Source organism: Sturnira hondurensis, unplaced genomic scaffold (genome assembly GCF_014824575.4).
Source record: "Sturnira hondurensis isolate 20B ecotype Veracruz unplaced genomic scaffold, ASM1482457v3 Scaffold0001872, whole genome shotgun sequence".
In the NCBI taxonomy this organism is placed as follows: domain Eukaryota; kingdom Metazoa; phylum Chordata; class Mammalia; order Chiroptera; family Phyllostomidae; genus Sturnira; species Sturnira hondurensis.
This window is the reverse complement of record NW_028074503.1, coordinates 17,752,944-17,778,221: the sequence shown is the minus strand read 5'-3', so window position 1 is coordinate 17,778,221 and position 25,278 is coordinate 17,752,944.

Below are 25,278 nucleotides of genomic sequence, written 5' to 3'. Positions count from 1 at the left end.
TCAAGAGTCAGGAACTAAAATAAGACCTCAAATGTCAGCCAGCTTCCAGGTAGCCTACTCCCAAAGAACACAAAATTGGTATTTAAGAAAATTACTTTGTCTTCCCAGGGAAATTTTATAGAACATGAACATAATTAAAGAAATAATTTCAAACTCAGAAAATTGCTTTTGAAGAAAATTAAGGATTTCAACCCAAATTACTAGATTCAGTGTTTACCTCAATGCACAATAACCCTGTAAATGTTGAACTCTTCAATGTCAGCTAAGATAGAGTCTCTGTCCTTAACCAAACACATAAATGAGTGTTGTGGTTCTGCATCAGAAGCATAATGGTATATACGAGGTATTATGCAAGCACAGGGCGCCAAGAGGAGGCAGAATATTAATGATGAAACTCAAAGAGATTTGAGTAAAGGAGGTGCTTACAGAAGTATAACTGGGCTTCATGGGACCAACAGGCATGTTAAAGTGTGCAGGTGCTAACAACTGTTTAAAAATGATACCATTTCTAAGCCTGAAGAATCAGGGGCAGGAAATAGTGTTACTAGAACACAATGAGAGCTGGAACCATGGAGGGTGGGCCACCTAGATGAGATGCAGTCATGGACAGAGGCAGCCACTAACAGGTATATGGTTTTGCAGCAGGAAGGAAATGGAAAGGAAGCTATCCCTCCTCCTGCCTTTTGCTGTCCTATTTTGCCCCTATTAATTTTCCAGTTCTCATTACATTTACTTGGCCAAAGTAAGTCACATGAATAAACATGATATTAAAAGGGTGGCAAAGCATAATCCTCACCCAGGGTAGGACAGCTAATTTTTGTGATTGATAGTAAAACTCAACGACCTCACTGAGTCCAAAATGGCTGGAATTGGAGGCAAGTGCTGGAGTGATCTGGCTACTTGCGGCAATGATGCAATGGATTAGTTATTCGTTTAAAGATATTCATTTAAAGATTAGTTATTCATTTAAGTTTTGTAGCCTCTAGGAGAGCATCTTGACCTTATAGGTTCCTGTGTTCCAGATGACTTCTCTGACTTTCCTGAATATTCAGGCACCAAAGGGGTAAGTTGTCCCCTTTTCCTGCCGTGTCATCTCCCTATATGACCTGTACATCCATTTTCTGCACTTTTTTCCCCTGTCCTGTGACCCAGGAGACTGCTTCCCTGCCTTGCTTTGTCTTGCCTCCTTCTGGCTGGATTTAGCCAATAGGAAGCATGAGCAGGAAATCAGAGGGCAAGAGCAGCAAGATAATTGAGGCTATTTTTTCCAACCTCTCTACCCCCCTTTGACATCTGGCAGTGGCCACACTCTCCCCAGCAGATGGAAGTCCTTTCTGTGCCACGTCTGCATCATCTATACCTTTACATCTTAATAACTATCTGCATGCTGATGGGAGTGTTTCTAGTCAGGCCGAACTGGTGAAGTTTTACTGCTAAAAAAATGCTTGTAGAAAAACTTGTTTGCTGGTGGAGGATGGAAAAATATTTTCATGTTTTTGGTGAAGTATCAATTTTCCATATTTATAACATGCATGGTATCATAAGCTGCCTGTTGTTATATTTGAACATTTGTTTCTTGAACACACTTATCCATATGTGATGAGATTCCTAGGGATAGATTCCTTTGAAAATCACATGCCTGCTCATACCGCTGAACAAATAAATCTCAGCCTGCCTTCCAATGATTGTGGCGCTATTCCGCTATTGCACACGATTCAAGACATCTTGTTCTTAGGTAGATTCATTGTATTTCCTTATTTTGGTATATCTAACTTTTACTTTTGGTTTATTACCTAAGCAAAAAACAAAATAGACTTCTTGCAAAATATTTCTCAAGAAGTATGTTTGCTTTAGAGTCTCCTTAAAAATCAGTCACCTTTATAGAGAGAATCTATGAATCTTTTTAGAGTTTGGAGAGATCAAGCCTTTCGCTCTTACCAGTTACAACCAGAATTAATTGTCATATGAAATAACGATTCTTTAAGAGAATAGGACTAGAATAATTGCTTGGAAAGGGGGTATGTTGCAGCAGGTATTTAAGAAAGGAAGAACAAAGTCATACAGGAACAACAGGAGGAGGTAAGGACCTGCTAGTTGTCATGCTACTTTGATGGCGGGGTCCTATTAGGAACATCTAATGTCTAAGTAGCATTAGTTATCTATGTAGGAGAAGCTTCAGATTTTCTAATGATACACCTATTAAGTCATTCTTTTAAAACGACAGATTTGATGCAGCATTTCTAACAGCTTCTTTGTGAGCAGCTCTGTGGCCACTGTGCATGTGTTGTTTTCTCCCTTAGTGTCCCTTGCGCTTCCCTCCTAAAAAACCTCCTTTTGCCTCTCTACCTTTAATAATTCTCACCATTTTTCAAGCCCCCGTCATGTATCATCCTCTCCAGTGAGCCTCTTCAATTCACCCCTGTCCAGATTAACCTCTTCTCTAAACTCTAAGACTTATTGCTTATAGGGTTGCTAGCTAATTAATCATGTACTACTTGCATTGCTAGTACCATTTCCTTGTATTATTATTGAACTTTTCATGCATACGTATTATCTTTCTACCTAAGAAAGGTGCAGAAAATGTAATATTACAAGGCCAATTCAATTTAGTTCTCTGGAGATGGTACGGTGTTGTGTGGTAAGACGCTATGTGGTTGAGTGATTGTGGCAGCTCTGCCTGTGAGTAGAATTGCTCGTAGCTCTCTGTGATCTGGGGTGCCTTAAATGATGCTAAGATGGCCTTGTGATTTGATTTGTAGGTGTGGAAAATGCTTCTGATTTGCCCCATTTTTCCTATTTGTTCAGATTGATAAAGAGGAAGAGAATTTTTTAATCTAACAAAAAATATAAAAATTATAGATGGGTAGTTGGTGATGCTATGTAAAGGAAGAGATCCAGGCAGGAACCAGTACTTTGAAGAAAGCTGGAGGTGAAAAAGGGTGGGGCCAACGCAACTGAGCAATGCTCAGGAGGGCTCTGTAGGGCTGCCTAGATCTACCACAGCCTATTAAGGAGGGTTGTTTGCAAGGCCTTCAATGCAGAAAACATCCACGGAATAAGACACATTATAGACTTGGAAAAAGCTAAGGTTTCTGGTCCAAAGATATCAGTTAATTGACATCCTAAATTATACAGGCTCAGAACCTGCTAGTTGTCATGCTACTTTGGTGACAGGCTCCTATTAGAAACATCTAATTTCTAGGTAGCATTAGTTACCTATGTAGGAGAACCTACATAGTGTCCCTTAGTGTCCCTTGCTCTTTGCTCCTAGAAAACTTCCTTTGGCCTCTCTACCTTGAAAGGTAAAATACAGAGCAAGAACATACCCTACATTGCAGAGAAGGATGAGGCAGTTTGGGACAAATACCAAGAATATGATTTCTGATGGGCAAATAAGTCTTGATGGGAGAATTACATGCAGGTAAACCAAGGTCCTTAAACTGTTTATTGTTAAAATATTTTTTCTGCATAGAATACATATATGAATCTATTGGTAAATTATTTAAAAAGTACAATAATATACCTTTACTATTTATAATGATTTTCCCTATGATAGGGTCTGATTTTTAAGCATGTTTTATAAATATGTTTTGCGTTAGCTCTTAATTGTTGATTTAAGTCTGCATCCTCACACCAAGGCCACTGCATAAAAGAAGATCCTGGGCTCTCTCTTGCTGTTCACAGCCTTAGTTCTGAAATGTTCTTGACCCCATTTTTTGTGTGTGTCTGCTGCATTCCAGCCTGCCTTGATCACCTCACCCTCAGCCCTCATTGCTTATTCTCTCCTTTCTCGCATCACCTTGCCTCACCCTTTATTCTCAATGTGTCTCACTGTCATTCCCAGTTCTCCTCACCCCCCATCATGACATTAACATACACTCCACTGCCATGGGTAAATAGTCCTCCTCTTCTGATCAGGTCCCAGAAGCCCCTGGACATGTGCTGCTCCCTTCAGTGCCTTGTCACTTCTTCTGCCCCCTCTCTCCAAAAACACACACCCTGTCAGTTCATCTCAACTTTAAAATGGGCACCAAGAATGTTGTTGAATAGGGCATGGTCCTTCATTACAGGGCAAAGTAATGAAAGACCTCTCTTCTTTGCCCTGTAATGAAGGACCATGCCCTATAATTACTTCATCCACTGTAGTACATGCCAAAAGGCTGAACACAGGTGAAGAGCCTGAGATACGTGTCATAACATATGACCAAATAAACCTTAAGAACACAGAGAAAGACAGAATTGTAGGAAAGGAAGGTGGGTAAAAAGCAAATGTTAGGTTTTTGCAGTGTCATATCTGTGCAGGCTTTTCATTAACTGTGAGCAAACTTTAAGCTTTAAGACATAAGAATGTGTGAGTGACAGTACGTAATGAAGAGCAGAAGGTGTAGCAGGTGCCCACGATCCAACATATTCTGAGGCAGGCTCAGCCGTGGTCCTTCTTGACCCTGACAGTGGAGCCACACTTGGATATCAAAGTCTCTTTGCTCAGCTCAGCTATTCCTACAAGGAATACACTGAGCCAACCCACTTACTGAGCCAGTTCAGAAAAGGCTCTCCTAGTTCTCCAGCACTAGTTTGTTGTCCTAAAAGTTTTATTCACCAGCTAGGTTGAATGAGAAATGATCGATTACTCCATAATTGTATTACTCATTTTTTCTCACCTGAAGTAGAATGGCAGTTGCTATGATGTTCTTCATAGTCAACATCTTCCACCTTGCTTTATATTTATCCAGAAAGAAGAAGAGGGAAAGTCACAAAACTTAGGAAGTTAGGGCAAGGGGAAATTAAAAACCCAGACAGACCAAGACATAAATACTTTGCTGTCAAGGGCAACATTAAATTTTGTCACCTGTCCAGATTTGGGAGATACTCAGAGAGGTGAGATGATGTTAGTCCACCATCTCAGTAGTATGGAAATAGCACATTTTTTCTCCTCAGAGTCAACTTAAGAATTCCAAGCCACCACCATTTTGTCATGCTGATGAGGCACTGAATCTCAGTCATTCTGGGAGCTTCTTGCCCTAGGAGCCCATTACTTATTGCATGTTACAAAGATGACTTTTTGTCTTTGACCATTGTCCATTCAAGTTCTTACTTCAGTCCCAATGCCCTGTTAAAGGAAAAGGACATGAAAAAATAAGTAACTTAAAAAGCATGAGAATGTGCCTCCAAATGTATTGGAGTCATTTTGGCAATACATTCAAACATATGTAACCTGCTATATATGACTTTTTTTGTACTTCTACCTATGAGACTTGTGGTGAGAAAATACAGCAAGTGGCAATTTCTAAACCCTGTGATTCAGTTCTCTTTGTTAGTTTAACAAGGTAAAATAATTACTGATCAAGAAGCTCCTGCCATTGAGGGTATGGTTGTAAATTAGCTTAATATGTGTGTTTATATGTAGTTAAGGAATTTGCTGAAATTAAATTAGGATACTCATCTCCTTAGAAATATTTCCAACTCTTCTGAGAAGTACACACCTTGGCCATCATTTACATAGTTTCTTTACTCTAAACAGAAAGATAAGTTTTTGAGGAGGAAACTCATCGTACCCTCAGGCTTTGGAATTCCTTCAGTAACCCAGAGCTGAGCCACAGTAAGGATTCAGTTAATACGGAAGAAGTAGACTGAGTCAAAAACATTGTATGGGATGTGCTTTAGTCAGTTTGATTATTTTGTCACAACTTGTATTCAATTTGCATATTTACCCTGATTCGAACAAATCCAATGACAACACATTTGTAAACCCAATAGTATTATTTCACCACAGATATTTTACTTCATTTTATTCTTAAATGTAAACTTGGTCATATTTTAAATTGCTTCATATCTCCTGATATGGAAAGATGCCTTTAAGGGGAACTATGGCTGCAAACACCACAAACTCTAATATCAAGGTGCCCAGATGGGTCCTGGAGCCCTTTCTAGGCATCAGTTGAGGAGAGGTACACAGAGCGAGGAGATGCAAATAGAAGTAGTGCTTGGTTCAAAGTTCAGCTGACCAATAATATCACAGACTAACTAACGCAAGTACTCAGCCTATAGCAATAGTCCTTTTATAAAACTTATCATTCTTCCCCACATTTTGGGGTACGTGCGACTCAGAATCATACTTCTGTATGATTCACACCAGAGAGCAGCTAGAGAATTTAGAATGCTCAGACTTGGGGGAATTGTCAACCTAGGGTCCCATAAGGAAACTGTACATTTGGCCACGGGACCCAGAACAGCACCCTCTACTGGATTGTCCTCCTGTGTCCTTGCTAATGGCACAGTGTGAAAGTCAGTCAGCACAAGAAAGCATGAAATCATGTAACCTAAAACTCTCAGACCTGGAATCAGATGAGTGCCTGAGAACTAGAGGTAAAGCAAGAACTAGGTGTGGATAAAGGTGACTAAATCTCCAATCTAAGTTTAAACAGGACACATTTCGAAAACTTTACTTTGTCTCTCCTTCCATGTTTTATAGTCTAAGGCTGTGTTCCACATACACTGATCCTCAAAGGAGCCGTTCAGGTGTTTAAAAGCCTTGTGCAAGAGCCTTCCTGAGAACTGGGATTTGCCACTGTAAGAGAAAAAAAGAGATAGAACTATATTAACATCATGCATTCACTCCCGCCCCCATCCTAGACCCTCAGAAAGTCGGTGTTAACCTAGAGGGAAGCCAAGTAAAGGACGAACATCAGAAGTGTGAGAAAAAAGCAATTTTGGACTGCATGAGCCCAAGCAGATAGGAGCAGAATGAGAGCTGTAGTCCAGGGGAAAATCAGAAATGAGGTTTTCTTTTCCTAAAACAGGAAAGGAAGACAATGACTGTGGACCTGGTCGGCAGGTTTGCTTTGAGATACTAATTCACGCTGAGCTGAGCCTCACTCCTCACCCTGAAGGGATGGTAGAGAAAACAGGATTGTTGCTAGAGGGGAAATCAGAGCCTTGTATCGTTAATCCCGCCGGGCCACTCCCTGTGGAACTCCTTAATTCTGGATTTGCTTTAGGCGGTTTACCCCACCAGTACACAGCCTGGGGCACAGCTCTGCTGATAAACTTTGGGCAGTGGACTGGAGTGGGAGGAAGAGTCCTCACAGGAAGGATGGGGGCCAGCAAATCTCTGTTTAGACCAGTATAGAAATCTGTTTTAAGAGACCTGAATGGGTATTTTCTGATATAACAGTTTAAATTCACTGAGAAGTAAAGGTAGAGTTAGGAAGAAAATCTGGATAGTTTTTTTTACTCAATTTATTTTGCTGCCTGTCAATACCTACCCACCTATGTAGTGGTTATCTTTGATAGTATCCTTCCAGTCTTAGTGTGGAGGTTCCTAATTTTCTAGGAAGGGACTCAGACTTCTCTGAGAGTATATTTGAAGCTGTGAATTCTTGTGAGTGCAGAAAGCAAAGGATAAGTGACAGAATCAAAGGCATAGAAACTTGCATTCAGTTTTAATGGATTAATAAGGTATTTGAAACCTATTTTTCAATATCTTAAAATTCTTGGATGTGAGGTTATGATCCTTGCTCTCAACATACACAAGCCAACTGATCGTGTGCACATGTTTAATGTAGACTCAGTCGACCAACATGTAACAATTACGGAGCAGAACAGTCCAGTGGTTAAGGGTATAGAACCAGCCTGTACAGCAAGTGCATCACAGGGTTTGGCAGTCACACTTTACTGCACACTGGCAAGGCAGTAGCATCCTTGTGGCTATTGCTGGTTCATTTCTGTGACTCCTTAAAGAAGGAAACAAGACTTCCAGTATGTGGCCTCTGATGTCAAAGCATTTGTAGAGTAAGGTGAGGGAGAAAATACTAATGGACAAATTAGATAACATAATAAGATAACAAGTGACTATTGAATGCAGTATAATGAATACGTGCAGAGAGAGGACGGGAAAGACTGAGACTTCAGTAGTCCCCTAGCTGAAAAGAGGAAAGAGAAGAACATGAAAATTAGGAAAACGCATGTGCAACGATGCTAAGGTGGGAGCTAGTGAGTGGGTTCTGTCAGATAGGGATGGGCAAACCTGAGAACCCGAGAAAGTACAGAGATCCCTGTTATTTTGTTGAACTGATTGTATGGAACCCCGAAAGCTGGCATGAGACTCTTGAACTGTATCTAAAGAACACAGGAGAACTTTTTCATGTTTCCAAAAAGGGCCAACCTACAGCTTACTCTACTATGAAACTCATTACCCATGAATGATCACAAATCTGGGAAGATGTGGTTCCAGGAAATAAATGAACAGTCTTTACCAGTCAGGAGTAAAACTATGTCTCATTTAAGTCGGGAGCCATAGATACTTGGAAAGTTCAAACAAGAGTTTCAACATATTTCTTGTGCTTAAAATGATTAATCAGTAATAATATTAATAACTCAGGTTGTCAGCCTCCATGGAGAACTCTCACTGGAATGGAAGCTACATCCTGTAGCCTCACAATTGGGATGGAAATTGGACTCAATCATAGCAGAGGAAAGGAGAAATTAAATGTTATAAGCCTGATAGAAATGAGAGGGCATAGGCAATGAGAGTTGAAAAGCAAAAGGAAATTTAATAAGGCTAATGTAATAAGCTCTCTTGTCTGGCAGACATTGAGGGAGATGACTCCCCCACCCAAAGGAGACAGGCTGACAAAGTTGTCTAGAGACACTTGTCATTAAAGGGAAGTTCAGAGTATGTCCTAGATGAGCTGGCTGTCATGTCCAAAATGCCAGTGCTGGATACCGACACTTACCGACACAACTCTCCCAGCAGCTACTCTATCCGAACTGCACCTGTGTCTCTTGTTACATAGTTTTAATATTAACTCTGGTGAACAACCTGGTCCTTACCCTTGTCCCATCCAGGTCATTGTTCAATTTTAAAAAATATCTTAGACCCTTGTACATATCTGTCACTACATACTTTGGGGGGGGGAACACTTTTATTCAATGCTTTGATCTTTACAATAACTCTATGAAGTTATTGAATCAAGAATTATTATCTATATTGTACAGATGAGGAAATTTAAACACAATATGGTACATGAGTTTTCCAAGGTTAATTGTGAAGTGGGAACTTGAGATTCCTAGTTCAGGGTTCCACTAGCACATGTTTCTGTTTTCTCTAACAGTAGCAAGGGGAACAATACGTATTATTTTCCCTCAAGTTCTCAATACAGGTCAGAGAGCAGGGCTCTGTGCTGCTAGCTATGTAGAATAAAGTGCTGTCATAGTAAAATCTGATTCTGGCAAAAGCTCTACTGAGAGGCGTTTTGCATAACAAAGTCATTCTTGTATCCCAGGGGGAATTTTTACAGTAACAGCATTTTGTTGATTTGCTCACAACGAATAATCTACAATTAATAACACTATATAATAAATGTTTCCTGTTTTAGCTGTTCATAAAACATGCGGTTTCTAAAATAAAATACATGTTAGTTTATTGTTTAATTATAGCTTTTTTTAGAACAAGCAATTAATGGAGGACTCTATTTTGTTATAAGTGGAACTAAGGAGACAAGATGTTCAGCTCTGTACCAGCCCAACACGTCCAAACTTAGCTTTTTCTCTCAAACATGACTGATGAATTCTTCTCATCTTATTCAGCCTGTATCTATAACCACTCAACTACCACTGTATCAAAAAAGTAAAATGCTATGCAAAGTCTACTTCTAATAAACAGATAAGGCACACACTCTCTGCAGTCTCCAGAAAGTCAGGCTCAAATTGTCTGCTGCTGCTGCTGCTGCCCCCAACTCCACCTCTGGGAGCGAACCCAAAGAAATGGTGTGGCCCAGCCAGGGATCTGCACTCTTTTATCAAAAATCAGACCAAGGAATCAAGATCTTTCACTGACAGTGAGTGAGAGAGTGTTAGGAGGGTGTGCCGGATAGCACTGAAGTTGGGGAGTTGTCATTGGGTAGAAGGAGCTGACCCAAGAGGTTAGGACACTCAGTGGACTGTTCAGTTGGTTATTAAAATCTCTCAGCGACAGTGACCCCTGTGGAGTGATGGTAGCAATATTCTTAGGATAACTAATTCCAAAAGATACCTCAACACTCACATATTCAGTTTCTAGATTCTTACATTTTAGGAGTTTCAAAGATGGTGGAGGAGTAAGTGGAAGCCACACTAACCATCACCCAGGACCAATCGGGAATTACAGTTAAACTGTAGAGAAATCATCTGGAATAGCCAACTAAATAATAGTTGGAGAAAAGCCTTGTAACCATGACAGACAGAAGAAACTACTTCATCGCAATGTGACTGGCAGGGAGTACAGAGGAGACTGGGAGTGGCTGGGCTCCCACCAGTGGCAGCTGATGTACTGGAGGGAAGTTTCAGCGGCTGGCAGATTCCCCTTGAAAAGTGTGGGGTCTAAACTCCAAGCTGCCCTCCCCAGCAGATAGCACCAGTGCCAGAAAGGAACTCAAATAAGATCCAGCTGAGAAAAGCAACAGGGCTTCTGTCTGCCAGGGAGAGATAGCTGGAGACTCAGAGAGCCTCTTAAAGGACTAGTGCATACAATTTGATTTGCAGCCACTTACACTAGGCTCCAGGGAAGGCAGGGCAGAGTGAACTGCAGATGCTTGAGGAAAATCTGGGGATGGTGGCTTTGGGGAGAGAACTGGGAAATCAGCTGCCAGGATCCTGGTGCTGAGTCATCCCCAGTACTGGAGAAGCCACCTTGCTCAGGCAGACCACTTCACTTTACAAGGCATCAGCTGGAGAGGAAGCAATGGCACCACCTGCAGGAATTAGTCTGTCCTGCCCTGTGGTGCTTAAGTCTGACTGCTGATTACACATTGACTATGTTAACAACTGAAGAAGACAGCCACAGCCTGTGGATCACTGGTTGCCTAGGGCCAGACTAGGACACCATCTGATATCACCAAGGGAAGATCCAGAAAAAAAAAGACAGTGGGAAAAACGAGATTCTACTGAGATGAATTCCACCACTGTCTTCTTCATGAATTGAATTATTTTCTCACCTGCATAGCTTTTTAACATTCATTTCTTGTCCTTCAAGTTTGTGCCTATATTAAGTCACTAGTTTTTATATAATAGTTTCTTTCAAATCTCATATTTTGCTCCCCCCTTCTCTTATTCCATTTTGTCTTCTTGTCTCTTATTTTTGTTCTAAATTTTATTTTATTTATTGCTATGACTGTTTCCTTTCTGCACTCTTATAATTACTCCCTGCTTGAACCTCTAAAAACCATTTTTTTAATTAATCATCTCACATCCTTTTTTCCCATTCTTAAAATACCTTTATTCTCTCTTCATCTTTATCAGTCTTGCTCATTTGTTTTGGATATGGTGGTGATTGTTGCATTTATTCAATTTTATTTCTAGATCTTTACTATTTTTTGTATTTCAAACTTCAAATTTCAAAAGTCCCTTCTCCTACTCCATTTTGCCATTCTTCTGCCACTTCTTTTTTTTCACTTTAAATTTTATTTTTTCCCTGATTTAGCCTGATTTTCATTCTTTTATCTTAGTGTTTCTTTTCCCTCTATCCTCTCAAAATTACTTCTCTTTCCTGTAGACATCTCTTAAACTTTTCTTTCTTTCTCCCCCCCCCACCCTTATTCCCATCCCACCTATATTAATCTTTGCTCAGTTTTTGTTGACAATACTGGGGTGGATCTTTTTCTCCAAGTTGGTTCCTATTTATTTTCTTTCTCTCACTATATGCATTCTTTTAAAATTTCTGTTTAAAGCTTATACTATACACTTCCATTCTCTTACTCTGTTCCTTCTTCTTCCTTCCCTTTTTAATTTATGATGTAAATTTTACTTTTTTTTCCTCTTTGCCTTGTCTCCATTCCCTACTCTTGCTATTGCTTCTCCCTCTACCCTCTTAAAATCATTTTTTCTTTCAGTTAGTCATCTCATATTTGTTTTTCCTTTCTTATAATAGTCTTACTCTCTTTACACCTTTATTAATATTGGCTCATTTGCTGTTGGTCATGTGCTTTTGGGTAGGGAATTCCTTTGCAGGTGTGGGTTTGTTTCCTGGACTGTTTAGTTTTGTTCTGGCAGCCCCTGTACAACAGCATACAATATGGGGTAGGCAGAATGACTTCACTCAGTCAGCCAGCCAGAGGGAAGGACCCGCCAAAGAGTGACCCAACAACAACCCAAACCCAGTTACTTTCAGAGAGCCATAGAAAGAGCATAGAGCCCATCCTAAGAGTATCCACCTAAGGAGATCAAGGAGACTGCACCCCTGAATCCGACAGGTCTCATACCACAGAAGGTCATACCATGAAGATGAGGAGTCGAAGCAAATCAATCTAAAAAGCAGAAACAACCAAGAAGAGTCACCTAACATGGGGGACAAAGGAACAACCCCCAGTTGGAAGAAAAAGAGGAATCCCCAGAAAAAGTGCGAAATAAAATAGAGGCAACCAAACTATCAGAGGGTGAGTTCAAAATTATGGTTGTAAAGATGCTCAATGAGCTCAGTGGGAACTACAAAAAACTCCAGGAAGCTACGAGGAACTTACTGCAGACTACTCCAGTATGAAAAAGGACGTAGAAACTATCATTAAGAGCCAGGAGGAAATGAAGGATACAATATCTGAACTGAAGAACACAGTAGCTGGAATTAAAAGCAGGCTAGATGAAGCAGAGAATTGAATAAACAAGTGGGAGGACAAAGCAGGAAAAAACTCCCAGAAAGAGCAAGAAAATGAAAAGGGACTCAAAAAGAATGAAAAGGTTTAAAGTTGCTGCTGGACAACATGAGACATAATGAAATCTGAATCATAGGGATGCCAGAGGGGAAGAAAAGGAACAAGGGATAGAAAACCTGTTCGAAAAAGTAATACTGCAAACTTGCTTAACTTGACAAGAGAAAAAGTCATGCAGCTCCAGGAAGTACAGAGGGTCCAAATCAAGAGGAACCCAGAGAGGCCCACTCCAAGACACATCATAATTAAAATGGCAAAATTTAAAGACAAAGAATCTTAAAGGCAGCTAGAGAGAAACGGCTAATAATATACAAGGGAGCTCCAATAAGGCTATCAGCTGATTTCACAACAGAAACAGTATAAACCAGAAGGAAATGGCAAGAAATATTCCAAGCAGTGAAAAGTAAAGGCCTGCAACCAAGACTACTCTACCCAGCAAGACTCTCATTTAAAATGGAAGGTGAAATAAGAATTTTTCTAGACAAAAAAAAGCTAAAAGAATACATCTCCATCAAACAGGCATTGCAACAGATACTAAAAGGACTGCTTTAACAAGATGAAGAAAAAGATAGAGAAAAGGAGGAACACAGATACAAAGGGAAAAAATGGCAATGAATAAGTATCTATTAGTAATAACCTTAACTGTAAATGGATTAAATGCTCCAATCACAAGATATAGCATAGCTGGATGGATAAGAAAATATGACCAGCATATATGCAGTCTACAAGATATCCACCTCAAAATAAAAGATCTACACAGACTGAAAGTAAAGGGATGGAGAAAATATTCCAAGCTAACAGACATGAAAAAAAAAAGCTGAGGTAGCAATACTTATATCAGACAAAATAGATGTTAAAATAAAGGCCATTAAAAGAGATGAAGAAGGACACTACATAGTATTTAAGGAAATAATCCACCAAGAGGATACAACCCTTACAAACATATATGGACCCAACATAGAAGCACCCAAATATACAAGGAAAATCTAGGACTTCAAGAAAGATAGAGACAGCAACATACTTATACTAGGGAATTTTAACATCCCACAGTCAACAATGAATAGATCTTCTAAACAAAATATCAACAAGGATATTGTGGCACTGAATGATGCACTAGATTAAATGAATTTAATTGATATATATATAGAGCCTTTCATTACAAAGATCCAAAATATACATTATTTTCAAATGCATATGGAACATTCTCAAAAATAGACTGTATGGTAGAACACAAAACATCCTCAGTAATTTCAAGAAAATTGAAATTATATCAAGCATACTCTTGGATCACAACAGTTTGAAACTGGAAACCCGCTTCAAGGTAAAAACTCAAAAACACTCACATTTATGGAGACTGAATAACGTGCTATTAAATAGTGAATGGGTTAAAATGAGATCAGGAGGATATCAAAAAGTTTCTGGAAACAAATGAAAATGAACACACAATAGCCCAAAACCTGTGGGACCCAGCAAAACAGGCCTACCTAAAAAAAAGATAGAAATATCTCAAATATACAGCCTAATCCTACATCTACAAGAACTAGAGGAACAACAACAAACAATGCCCAGAGTGAATACAAGGAAGGAAATTATCAAGATCAGAGCAGAATTAAATGATATAGAGACTAAGAGAACAATTCAAAGAAACAATAAATTCAGAAGTTGAATAAAAAGATAAACAAAATCAATGAGCCTTTAACCAGACTCATCAAGAAAAAAGAATGATGACCCAAATAAATAAAATCAGAAACAAAAGAAGAGAAATTACAACCAGCACCACAGAAATAAAAAGGATTGAAATTACTATGAACAACTATTTGCCAAGAAATTTGACAATAAGAGCAAAATGGACAAATTTCTAGAAGCATACAATCTGCAAAAATTGAATCAAGAAGAAGCAGAAAGCCTGAATAGGTTGATAACAACTAGTGTTATTAAAGCAATAATCAAAAAACTCTTGGCACAGAAAAGCCCTGGACTTGACGGCTTAACAGGCAAATTTTACCGAACATTTAGGGAATAACTAATTCTTATCCTTGCCAAACTATTTCAACAAATTTAAAAAGAAGGAAGATCTCCCCCAATTTTTTTATATGGCTAGTATTATCCTAATTGCAACACCAGGTAAAGACACAACAAAAAAAAGAGTACTATAGTGAGACATCACTGATGAACATAAGTGCTAAAATGTTCAACACAATACTGGCAAACTGGACCAAGCAATACTTTAAAAAGATCACACACCATGATTAAGTGGGATACAAAGGATGCAAGTGGAACCCAGGGATACAAGAATGGTATAATATTCACATATCAATAAATGTAATACACCACACAAACAAAATGAAAGACAAAAATCACATGACAATATCAACAGATGCTGAAAAAGCATTTGATAAAGTATAGTATCCATTTATGATAAAAATGCTCAACAAAGTGGGAATAGAGGGAACATACCTCAACATAATAAAAACCATATACAAGAAACCTACAGCCAACATCATACTCAATGGGCAAAAACTATAAGCTTCCCCCTAAGATCAGGAACATGATAAGGGTGTCCACTTTCACCACTTTTTATTTAACATAGTATTAAAAGTTCTAGTTAAAGCTATTAGACAAGAAAAATAAATAAAAGGCAGCCAAATTGGAAGGGAGGAAGTAAAGCTGTCATTATTTGCAGATGACATGATAATGCACATAGAAAACCTATAGGTTCCACCAAAAATTTACTCACCCTAATTAGTACATTTGACAAAAATAGCAGGATACAGAGTAAAAAATCAGAAATTGAAGGGATTTTGTACACCAACAATGGAATATTAGAAACAGAAATCAGGAAAAAATCCCATTTGCTACAGCAAGAAGAAAAATAAAGTACTTAGGCATAAACTTAACTAAGGAGTTAAAAGACCTTACTTGCAAAACTACAGAGCACTGAAGAAAGAAATTAGGGAAGATACGAATATATGGAAGCATGTACTGTGTTCACAGATTGGAATAACTAACATCAGTAAAATGTCCATACTACCCAAAGAAATCTATAGATTCAATGCAATCCCTATTAAAATACCAATGGTATATTTCACAGATCTAGAATAAGTATTTCAAAAACTTACATGGACCCAAATATGATCCCTAATGGCCTCAGCAATATTGAGAAAGAATAACAGAGTAGGAAGGAATCACAATACCTGGTATCAAACTATAGTACAAGGCTGCTATAATTAAAACAGTCTGGTACTGGCATGAAAACAGACACATAGATCAATGGAACAGAATAGAGAGCCCAGAAATAAATCCATTTATCTATGGTCAATTAATATTTGACAAAGTGGGCAAGAGAATATAATGGAGTAAAAATAGAATCTTCAACAAATAGTGTTGAGTGAACTGTAATGGTACATGCAAAAAAATGAAGTGAGACCAACTTACACCATACATCTGAGTTAACTCAAAGTGAGTAAAAGGCTTAAACCACAACCCCATAAAAATCCAGAGGAAAACAAAGGCAGGGGAATTTCACATATTTATGTAGCAATATTTTTGCTGATATATCTCTTAGGGCAAGGAAAATAAAGGAAAAAAAATAAAAATGGGACTATATCAAATAAAAAGCTTCAGCATGGATAAGGAAAACATTTAAATGAAAAGTGAACCAACCATATGGGAAAACATATTTGCCAATGATACCTCAGACAAGGTTTGATCTCCAAAACATATATAGAATTCACATGTCTCTGCACCAGGAAGACAAACAATCCAATTGAAAAATGGGAAAAGGACCTGAACAGACACTTCTCCAAGGAAGGCATATTGAGGGCCCCTGGACATATGAAAGGTTGGTCAACATCACTAGCCAACAGAGAGATGCAAATTAAAACCACAATGAGATACCACTTCACACCAATCAAGATTGGCCATCATTAACAAATCAACAAACAAGTGTTGGCAGGGATGTGGAGAAAAAAGAACGCTTGTCTACTTCTGGTGGGAATAGAGACTGGTGAGTTCCCACAATTGTAGAAAACAGTTTGGAATTTTCTCAAAAAAACTAAAAATTGAAGTGCCTTTTGATTCAGCAATGGCACTGTTGGGATTATACCCTAAGAATCCTGAAACAGCAATCCTAAAGGACCTAGGTCCCCCAATGTTCATAGCAGCATTATTTGCAATAGTTAGTTACTTGAAACAGCCTAAGTGCCCATCAGTAAATGAGTGGATCAAAAAACTGGGGTACACTTATATAATGGAATACTGCAGAGCAAAAAGAAAGAAATAATTTCCAGACAGCACAAATGAAACTGGAGAATAGTATGGTAGGTGAAATAAGCCAGGTGGTGAAAGACAAATACCATATGACCTCACCTATAAGAGGAAACTAATGAACAAAATGAACAAATGAGCAAAATAGAACCAGAGACGTGGGGACGAGGAATAGACTGGCAGTGACCAGAGGAGAGGGAGTTGGGGAAAAGTGGGAAAGAAGGGGAGGCGTCTAGTCAAGAAACATGTATAAATGACTCATGGACATGGATAACAGGGTGGGGATTGACTGTGGGAATGGGAGGGTGGGATGAGTGGGGCAGGGGAGAGCATAGGGGGAAATTGGGACAATTCTAATAGAACAATAAGAAACAATTAATTTGGAGGTAAGCAGGAAATATAAAGTTAATCTTATCAGATGACATCTTTCCATTTGTGAAGTCAATTAAGAACATAAATATTCTATAAACAATGGGTTTTTGTTTTCTTTTGTTAGCTCTAGATCATACCAAGAGTGAGTATGATTTATAGAGGAAAGGTCATTAGAGACTAAATAATTAATATTTTTTGTTTTATTTGTTATAATGAAGTATAATTGGTATATCTTTCCAAGGCTATACTTTCATTCAGATTTGAGAAATAGGTAGTCAATCCTATACATTTGCATACCTAGAAATTTTTTGAATGCTTATTAATTTTCCTTTTAATAATCTTTCTCCTAGAATAATCTTTCTACTTTGATCTTTGTGCATCTATTTATATTTGTTTATATTTATCTCCGTGTATATGTATACATGCATACATGCATACATGTATATGCATGTTTTTTATTAATGTATTTAGGTTGAAATAATAACAAAAAACAATTGGATAAGGGAGTTCTAGATTATAAAATTCAGTCACCTTTCATTCATTGGGAAGATTTTAATTGATTTTGATTCATTTTCAAAAGCAAGATTGTTATAGCCTCCATGTAGAAATGGTAATCCTGAACTGAAAGTCAGAATAATCATAATAGTCGAGGCTACACTTAAACTGGAGTGTCTCACCTGTGCCAAACCCTGAATGTCAAGAAGTGATAGTACAGCTGGGGAGTCCCAGTAGCTGACACTCAGACATGAGTTTGATTGACATGACACACAGTTTGAGTTTATACTTTTAACCATTAAACCACACAGGCTAAATTAGCTGTCTCCTAAAGTTCCTCCAAACTCTACTACGTTCTGGTTCTGTGAATTTTTACTCTGTCCAAGTTGCTTCAGTATTACTGAACACTTTCTTGCATTCAGTGATAGTAAAAGTGAAGGATTTTTTCAGTGAATATATGGCATATAAGGGCGACAGGACACGACCTCATGACTACAAGGGAGTCACACAGTGGCTACTTTTTAAGTCCTTTTTAACTCCTCCTACCTTCATAGGCATATTTCTCATGTTATTAACCCAATAATGATTGGCCATTAACTATCAACAAAAATTGGGAAGAGGAGAAAGAGAAAGGCATTAGGGACAGAAAAAGGAAGGTAAAGAAATAACCACCAAAAAAGCATAACTTGGCAAAGAGATTTAAGGAAATTTATAAGGAGACACACCAGCTAAACAAACAAACAGCTCCTATATTTTTCATGGATAAAAATTTAAGAGAACATTAATTTTGAAAAGATATTAAACGTCTTAGTGGAACTGGTTACTTACAAGCATGTGAGTTTCTCATCATATCTAACTAGTGGCTGAAAAGTTAAGCTGATTCTTTGAATAGCTCCAATGGCTGAAATTCTCCCTTATTGATTTCCAAAGGTTCACATGAAATGGATTTATTGCCTTTTTCAGAATTACCTGATTCTAGTACTTAATTTAATAGCAAGAAGACCCCATGGTTTCTGCTTTCTTAGAGATTCTGCTCTAAAATACATCCTGTTGATATAAGAAAATCATATATAGGCAAAAGCATCTTTTCTGTCTTAATAAAAAGCAGCTCAACATTAATAAAGCAGATTATTGAGCGGCTACCATATACCCTGCCCTGTGCAGAATGAAAAATCAAGAGTTTTGGGGAGGATGCTGGAAAGCAATCTTTTTCTATGAGGAAAAAACCTGCTTTTGGGTGGGGGGGCACAACATTTACTCTTTGCATGTGGCATGTGCACCAAAGGTGTGAACTCTGCCATTTGTACTAACCTCAGACAAAGCCAGAACGAAATGTACTTGGATTTGTATAAACTTCTTTGCTCCTGCTTCTTCACTGAGGAGTGAAAGCCTCAGCTGGAATGAGCTCCTCTAATTCCCAGCCCTTCAAACCAACCACCAGAGGATAACCACTCATAACAGGTATTGACTTTCCATGCATAAGGATTCATTTTATGTGCAAAACATTTCGTAGTGTTCCAGGCACAGCTCCCTGGTTGTTATTCCAGAAAGCATCTGCCTGAACCACTGATGGGCATTTCTTAAGCAAACTACATCAGGCATCTTGTGCTTGGTTTTGCAAATTTCTTAGAGAAAAGGTACAAGATTTGAAAAGCTCCAGTACCATTATCAAGAATATTATCAAATATGCCCAGTATAATAAGGCATAAGGGTAGGGGTCTATTTTCTTCTGAGATTAATAGAGATTTCATGGAGGAAGATAAGTTTCTCAAAATGTGTTCTTCCAACACCTACAAAATAATCTTTGGTTAAATAATTCTGGGGGATAATACATATGCATATCTCTCTCAGATATTTGCAGACATGCCAACACACTGTTAAAGAAACTAGCTTCGTGACCTTGGGCTCAATGTTAGCTTTTAGACTTGGTTTACTTATCTGCCAGATTCAGGTAAGTATTTAGTATTGTCAGACAAGATACAGAATTTAGAGAAAAAAGTGATTTTTCAGGGTCTATGAAAGCATTTTAAAGTTTAGAAGCGATGTATGCATTGAAGTACTTCTATATCTCTGAATCTTGGCTTCTGACCAATTTTATACATCTCACTGAAGCTTCTTTTGTTGTCTTTAACCCTCATCTTCGCAACAAAACATTTCCTAAAACAATAGTTTACAGCTGGTTAGGTCCTTTAGACAGCATTGATGTTAGCCAGGATCCTCTCTGCTTTTTTTCAAAACTCAGACTGCTATTGATGTCAGTAAATCCAGGAGGATAAACTGAATGTACATTCAGTTAAACATTACATAAGATCCTCCCCAGGTAGTGGTGATTGAATACAATGTAGCTACTTTAGAATGATGATCTCAGTGTAAGAATTTACTACCTTTAATTATGTAACTGTCTTTTATCTATCTGACTTTTACAGTATATACCTCTGATGTTTAGGAGGAAAGAACAAGTTCTTGGCAAATCAGGATTCATGACATAACAGGCAGCTATATTATATCAAGTGACATAGAACTGTAAAAAGAAAAATATTGGCACATTCCCTTGTTTTCTTCAGATTTTTCCCTAAACATGCGTAATGATTGATGTTACTTGATAGATTCAGGTTGTAAGACCTATATTCCAAATTACTTTGCCTGTTATTGGGTACATTGTCAAAACAGGCCTATAGAAGTGACTGATTATGGTCCAAATACTTTGGATTCCCACTACTCAATCAGCTCACAGAGTTAATAAGCATTTCTTGTTAGTTGATCCTTGATGAAATCCAATCAACAACAACAAAAGTCTAGCTTTAGCTACAATGCATAAACATTTGCTAGACAATGTGTTAATGCCAATAATACACAACTAAATCATCATTATGTGTTTGTTCTACTTTCTCATTAATCATTAATAAATAATTGTCCACTCCTACTTAATTTCACTGATTTACTCCAAGACTTGAATGAAATGATCTCCCTCTGAATTTGTAAAATTTCTGCGATTTCTCTGTGGTTTTATGGTACTCTGGCCTCTGGAGACCTCGATGGAGAAATTTTGTTTTTTTTTTCAGATAAAGAAAACAAGGTCTAGAAAAGGCGATCTTCTCTAGACAGCCCGTTGGAGTCTGTCTTTCAAAGCAAGGTCGATCTGAGACCTTGTTGGTTCCTGAGCACTCTTTCTTCTCACCCCAGCAGACACCACATTTATGTGAGGTGAATGGAGTTTGTTAGTGGTAGTTATGCTATGTTTTATGGATGTCATGAAATATTTGTAACTTCTATTTTAAAATTTTATTTTGGGATTTGGATCTACATTGTTTTAAGTCTCAGGCATCATTATGTAAGCCTGCACGAACCTCACAGGTTTCTGGCTCTTAACTACGGAACCTAAAGGATCGAAGACCTTGTTTCAAATACTCACATTTTTCTAAATACAGTAATCCGTACCACCCAAGTGATCAACTCCACCCTGTTCTCCCACCCTCAGCCAGTGTGCCTAGCAAATCATATACTTTTAGGGCCAAACTCAAGCCTCCAGCTCTGTACTTGAAATCTGAGAATCTACAACTGAATTTAACACAGTGTCAGGTATTTCCATAGTTGTTTTCTGGTGGTGCTCATTTCCTCTGTTAGCCTGTGAATTTTCTGTATGAAAGAGCAGCATTTTATTTCTTCTTTCTCCCTGAAGAGGTGGACACATGCCCCAGGGGAAGGTATAGAACTTTGGGGTAGAGTCATGGATTTAAAAATCTCTTCTGGTGTGGAAGAGCAGGCAGTGCAGTGTGTGTCCGGAGCATGCATGCGGCCACGCTGGTCACTACCATCCCTGAGTGCTCTCCTTTTCTTCACATAACCTAGGACACTCGCTCTCAGAGAAATGCTGCACAAGGCTCCGTGGCTCACTTAATTTTCCGAAGTTTGCTATCCCCTAGTCTAGGGGTTGTAGGAACTAGGACATACTGTTTACTGAACTAGGACATACTGGCTATGGAGTTGAGAAAGGGAGATTCGAGATAACCCGAGGAATATACTGGCTTCCCATCTGACCAGCATCTCAACAGCTGAATTCATTAACACTTAGTATCCTATTGTTTCCAGTGGTCCAAAGGTGGTCTGGAGAGGTCTTGCTGCAGGACAGGCTGGAGAGTGTACACTACCAATGGCCTTACACTCCTTCTATGGCCTGTTAGACATTTGCAGGCTTTTAGGAGGATTGGCTCCAATGGCATGCCTTCACAGCACAGTCCACATTTTACTCTACCCAGAGTGTTCTGGTTTGACCTCTACCGAACAACTGGAAAGCACAAGGCTTGGTTTTACTTTGAATCTCTGTGGATTTCGCAATAGCAATAAGCTGACTCTGGGATTTCCCTGGAATTTGGAATGCAATGGGATGATATTTTCAAATAGTAATTCATGACTTTTAGCCTGTGTGTAAAAGCACCAGCACCACACCTTTTCAGGTCACACACACACACTACAAACATAAATGCATGCCGTATGCACCACATATGAACACATGCCACACACACCATGCAGGCCCACGCATGCGCAGCACATATGCTCACCTCATACACTACGTATGAGTACTTAGCACAAATACACATATGCACACACACACGGAGAGCTTCTGTTTCAATACCAGCTCTGGAGTAGCAGGTATATTGCTGTATGGGTTGCTTCAGAGTAAGCAATGTGCAGGGGTTAAATCTGAATGCTGAATATACAAAAACAGCCCTGAATCCTATATATTTGCATTGGCATATCACTTTAGACCTTTTAAAGTCACGTACACTGTGTCATGTAAAACTTTAAAACTACTCTGTAAGGGACAATCCCCCCTGTCAGACCAGAAAAAAAAATTCCGATATGGTTAGTGACTTATCCCAGCTCTAAAGAGAGTGAACTAGATATCCACATTTTCAAACCAAGTCTCCTGTGCCTATTTTAGTGCCATCTCTAGTGTTTATCATTTTGCCATTAGAAATAGTGTCAAGTTGGCCAATATCAAGTATTGTTGCTCCCCAGCCAGCCTTGACTTTATTGTCCTCTCCTACCTTCCACTGGGGCCTCTTTCTCAGATGACCATAGCTCTCAGGATCTGTCACGGTTGAAGCCAGGGGAAGATCGGATGTGCTCACTGTGTGAAAGGGTGCAACAACAATGGAATGCAGTGTGCTTCTTCTACTCCCAAGAGTTTGAACCACACGGGCTTTCCCCCAGGCTCCTTAAAATGCTGAAAGACTGCACGCTTTCACAAATGCTCTTTCTCACCTATGCTGCTTGTTTCCTGTGTTTCACCTGCATGTTTACGACATGGGCTTTTCTTCACCCCAAAAGCCGAGCTAGATGTCCTGGTTACTCCCGCTATGTGGCACTCTAGGAGATTTGGACTTACTAGTTTCAAAGACCCTTCAGCATTCTGTATTTGTTTACTTGTTTTGTGAATGTTTACTCCTACTCGGGGGTAACTGAGTACAAGGATCACACCTGGCTTTTGTTGTTTCACCAACTTCTAGTATAATGCCAGATAAATGGTAGGATTTTTATCAAGATTTGAACACCTTTTTGGAATAATAAGAGTTCTTCACTCAAGCTTCTTCTTTTTTTTTTAACCTAGTATTTTTTAAAGACTTTATTTATTTATCTTTAGAGGGAGAAGGAAGGAGAAAGGGAGAGAAACATCAATGTATGGTTGCCACTCATGCATTCCCTGCTGGGAACTGGCCTGCAGCCCAGGCATGTGCCCTGACTGGGAATCAAACCACAATCATTTGGTTCGCAGGCCTGTGCTCAATCCACTGAGCCACACCAGCCAGGCTTCATTCAAGCTTCTTTATCTAGTTTCCATTAAAGCACTGCATGGAGAAGCATTGGCTTCTCCAAAGCATCTAGGAGATGCATGGTTTCAGTGAATTAAACGATCAGTCTAGTCCAAAGTTTCATGTAAAAGATCTAAATCACCTTCATGAATAAACATAGCTGTGAAAGACAGTGCATCAGGGATTTTAAGAGGGGAGAGATCATGCATGTGGAGTGGCTCAAGAGGGCCCATGAAGAGGACAGCATTCAACATGGGACTTGTGATGGGCATCTGTCTCTTAATTGTGGAACTCCTCCACCACACCACCTTTTCCTTGGAGAAACTATTTCTCTGCATGCTTAATTGTATTGTTATGTTGAGATATCTAATCCCATAGCCCCTGCATTAATTTTATGATACATGCGCAGCCATTCATAGTGCCCTATTCTGCAGATCTGGCTGGACTTTTCAATGTTCTTCTTTGAAATTTTTCAAAATTTAGAACTAGAAAATCAGAAGCCTTACCTTGGGGATCAAGAGGTTGAAAGGAGGTAAAGCGTGAGCTGTTCGCAGGCTTGGAACCTACCGCCTTCTTCTAATCTTTTCTTCTAGTAAGAGTTGGTTAAACTAAGCAGAGATAAACCCGACAAAGAGATGAATGAGAGGGCGTATCAGAAAGAGTGTGACGGTGAACATGAGAGGTATGGGGTGTAATGATATCATCTGAGTTGGTGGACCCTAAGAGCCTGAGACTCATACAAACTCTATATTTCTAGTTATGTAATTCACTAAATATCCTTTGTTGTTTGTTTGACTTAATTGAAGCTAGTTTTAGTAGTGTTTCCATTAGTTATACTTGAGTGATAAAGCTGTGGAGGTATTTATCAATTGAAGTTATAAGCTATAGAATAAAGGAAGCAAAGTAAAACAGCACCACAATTGAAGTAAAACAACAAAGCAACTGAAGTAAAACAACAACACAAAACAAAAAAAAAGGAAAACATGGAGTATGTTTTACTCCAGGAAGTAGAAGCAAGGTCAAGATCACAGTACTTTTCCGATCATCTAGTTGCAGTTTATTATCTTTCAAGTCTATGTCTTCCGCTTATGTTGGAACAATGCCCTGGGTATGTGAGCAACTTAATATATGATTGCTAAATGAATGGGTTCTGGAAATAAATAAATAAATAGTTAGATAAAAGTTGGTTTTGTAAGACTGTTTTCAGATTCTGTTTTTGACAGCTAGGATGGAAGGATTTACAACAATAAAAAAAATACAAAGGCTTTAGAATTACACAGATGCGGATATATATTCTTCCCCCTTAATTCGCTAGTCCTATGAACTTGTATGGTTTCATTTGCTTCTTTTATAAAGTGAGTACAATAAAATCCAGACTCAAAGGGTTGAATAGTATGGGTTATATGAGATCTTCTGTATAAAATGATTCTAGTAATGTCTGGCTCACAATAAGTATTCAAAAAAGTCAGATGAAATTTTGTAGTTCTTGAGAAGTAGTCTTCCAATCATTTGGCAAAATAGGAATTCTTATGAGATCTTTGTTAGATGCTGACCATATTTCTACTTAAATATATTTAGCACTCAATAGGCCCCTGTTTCTTTTTCCATGTTCAGACTACTCAAGATGCCTTGTCCCACGTTTATCTGTGACT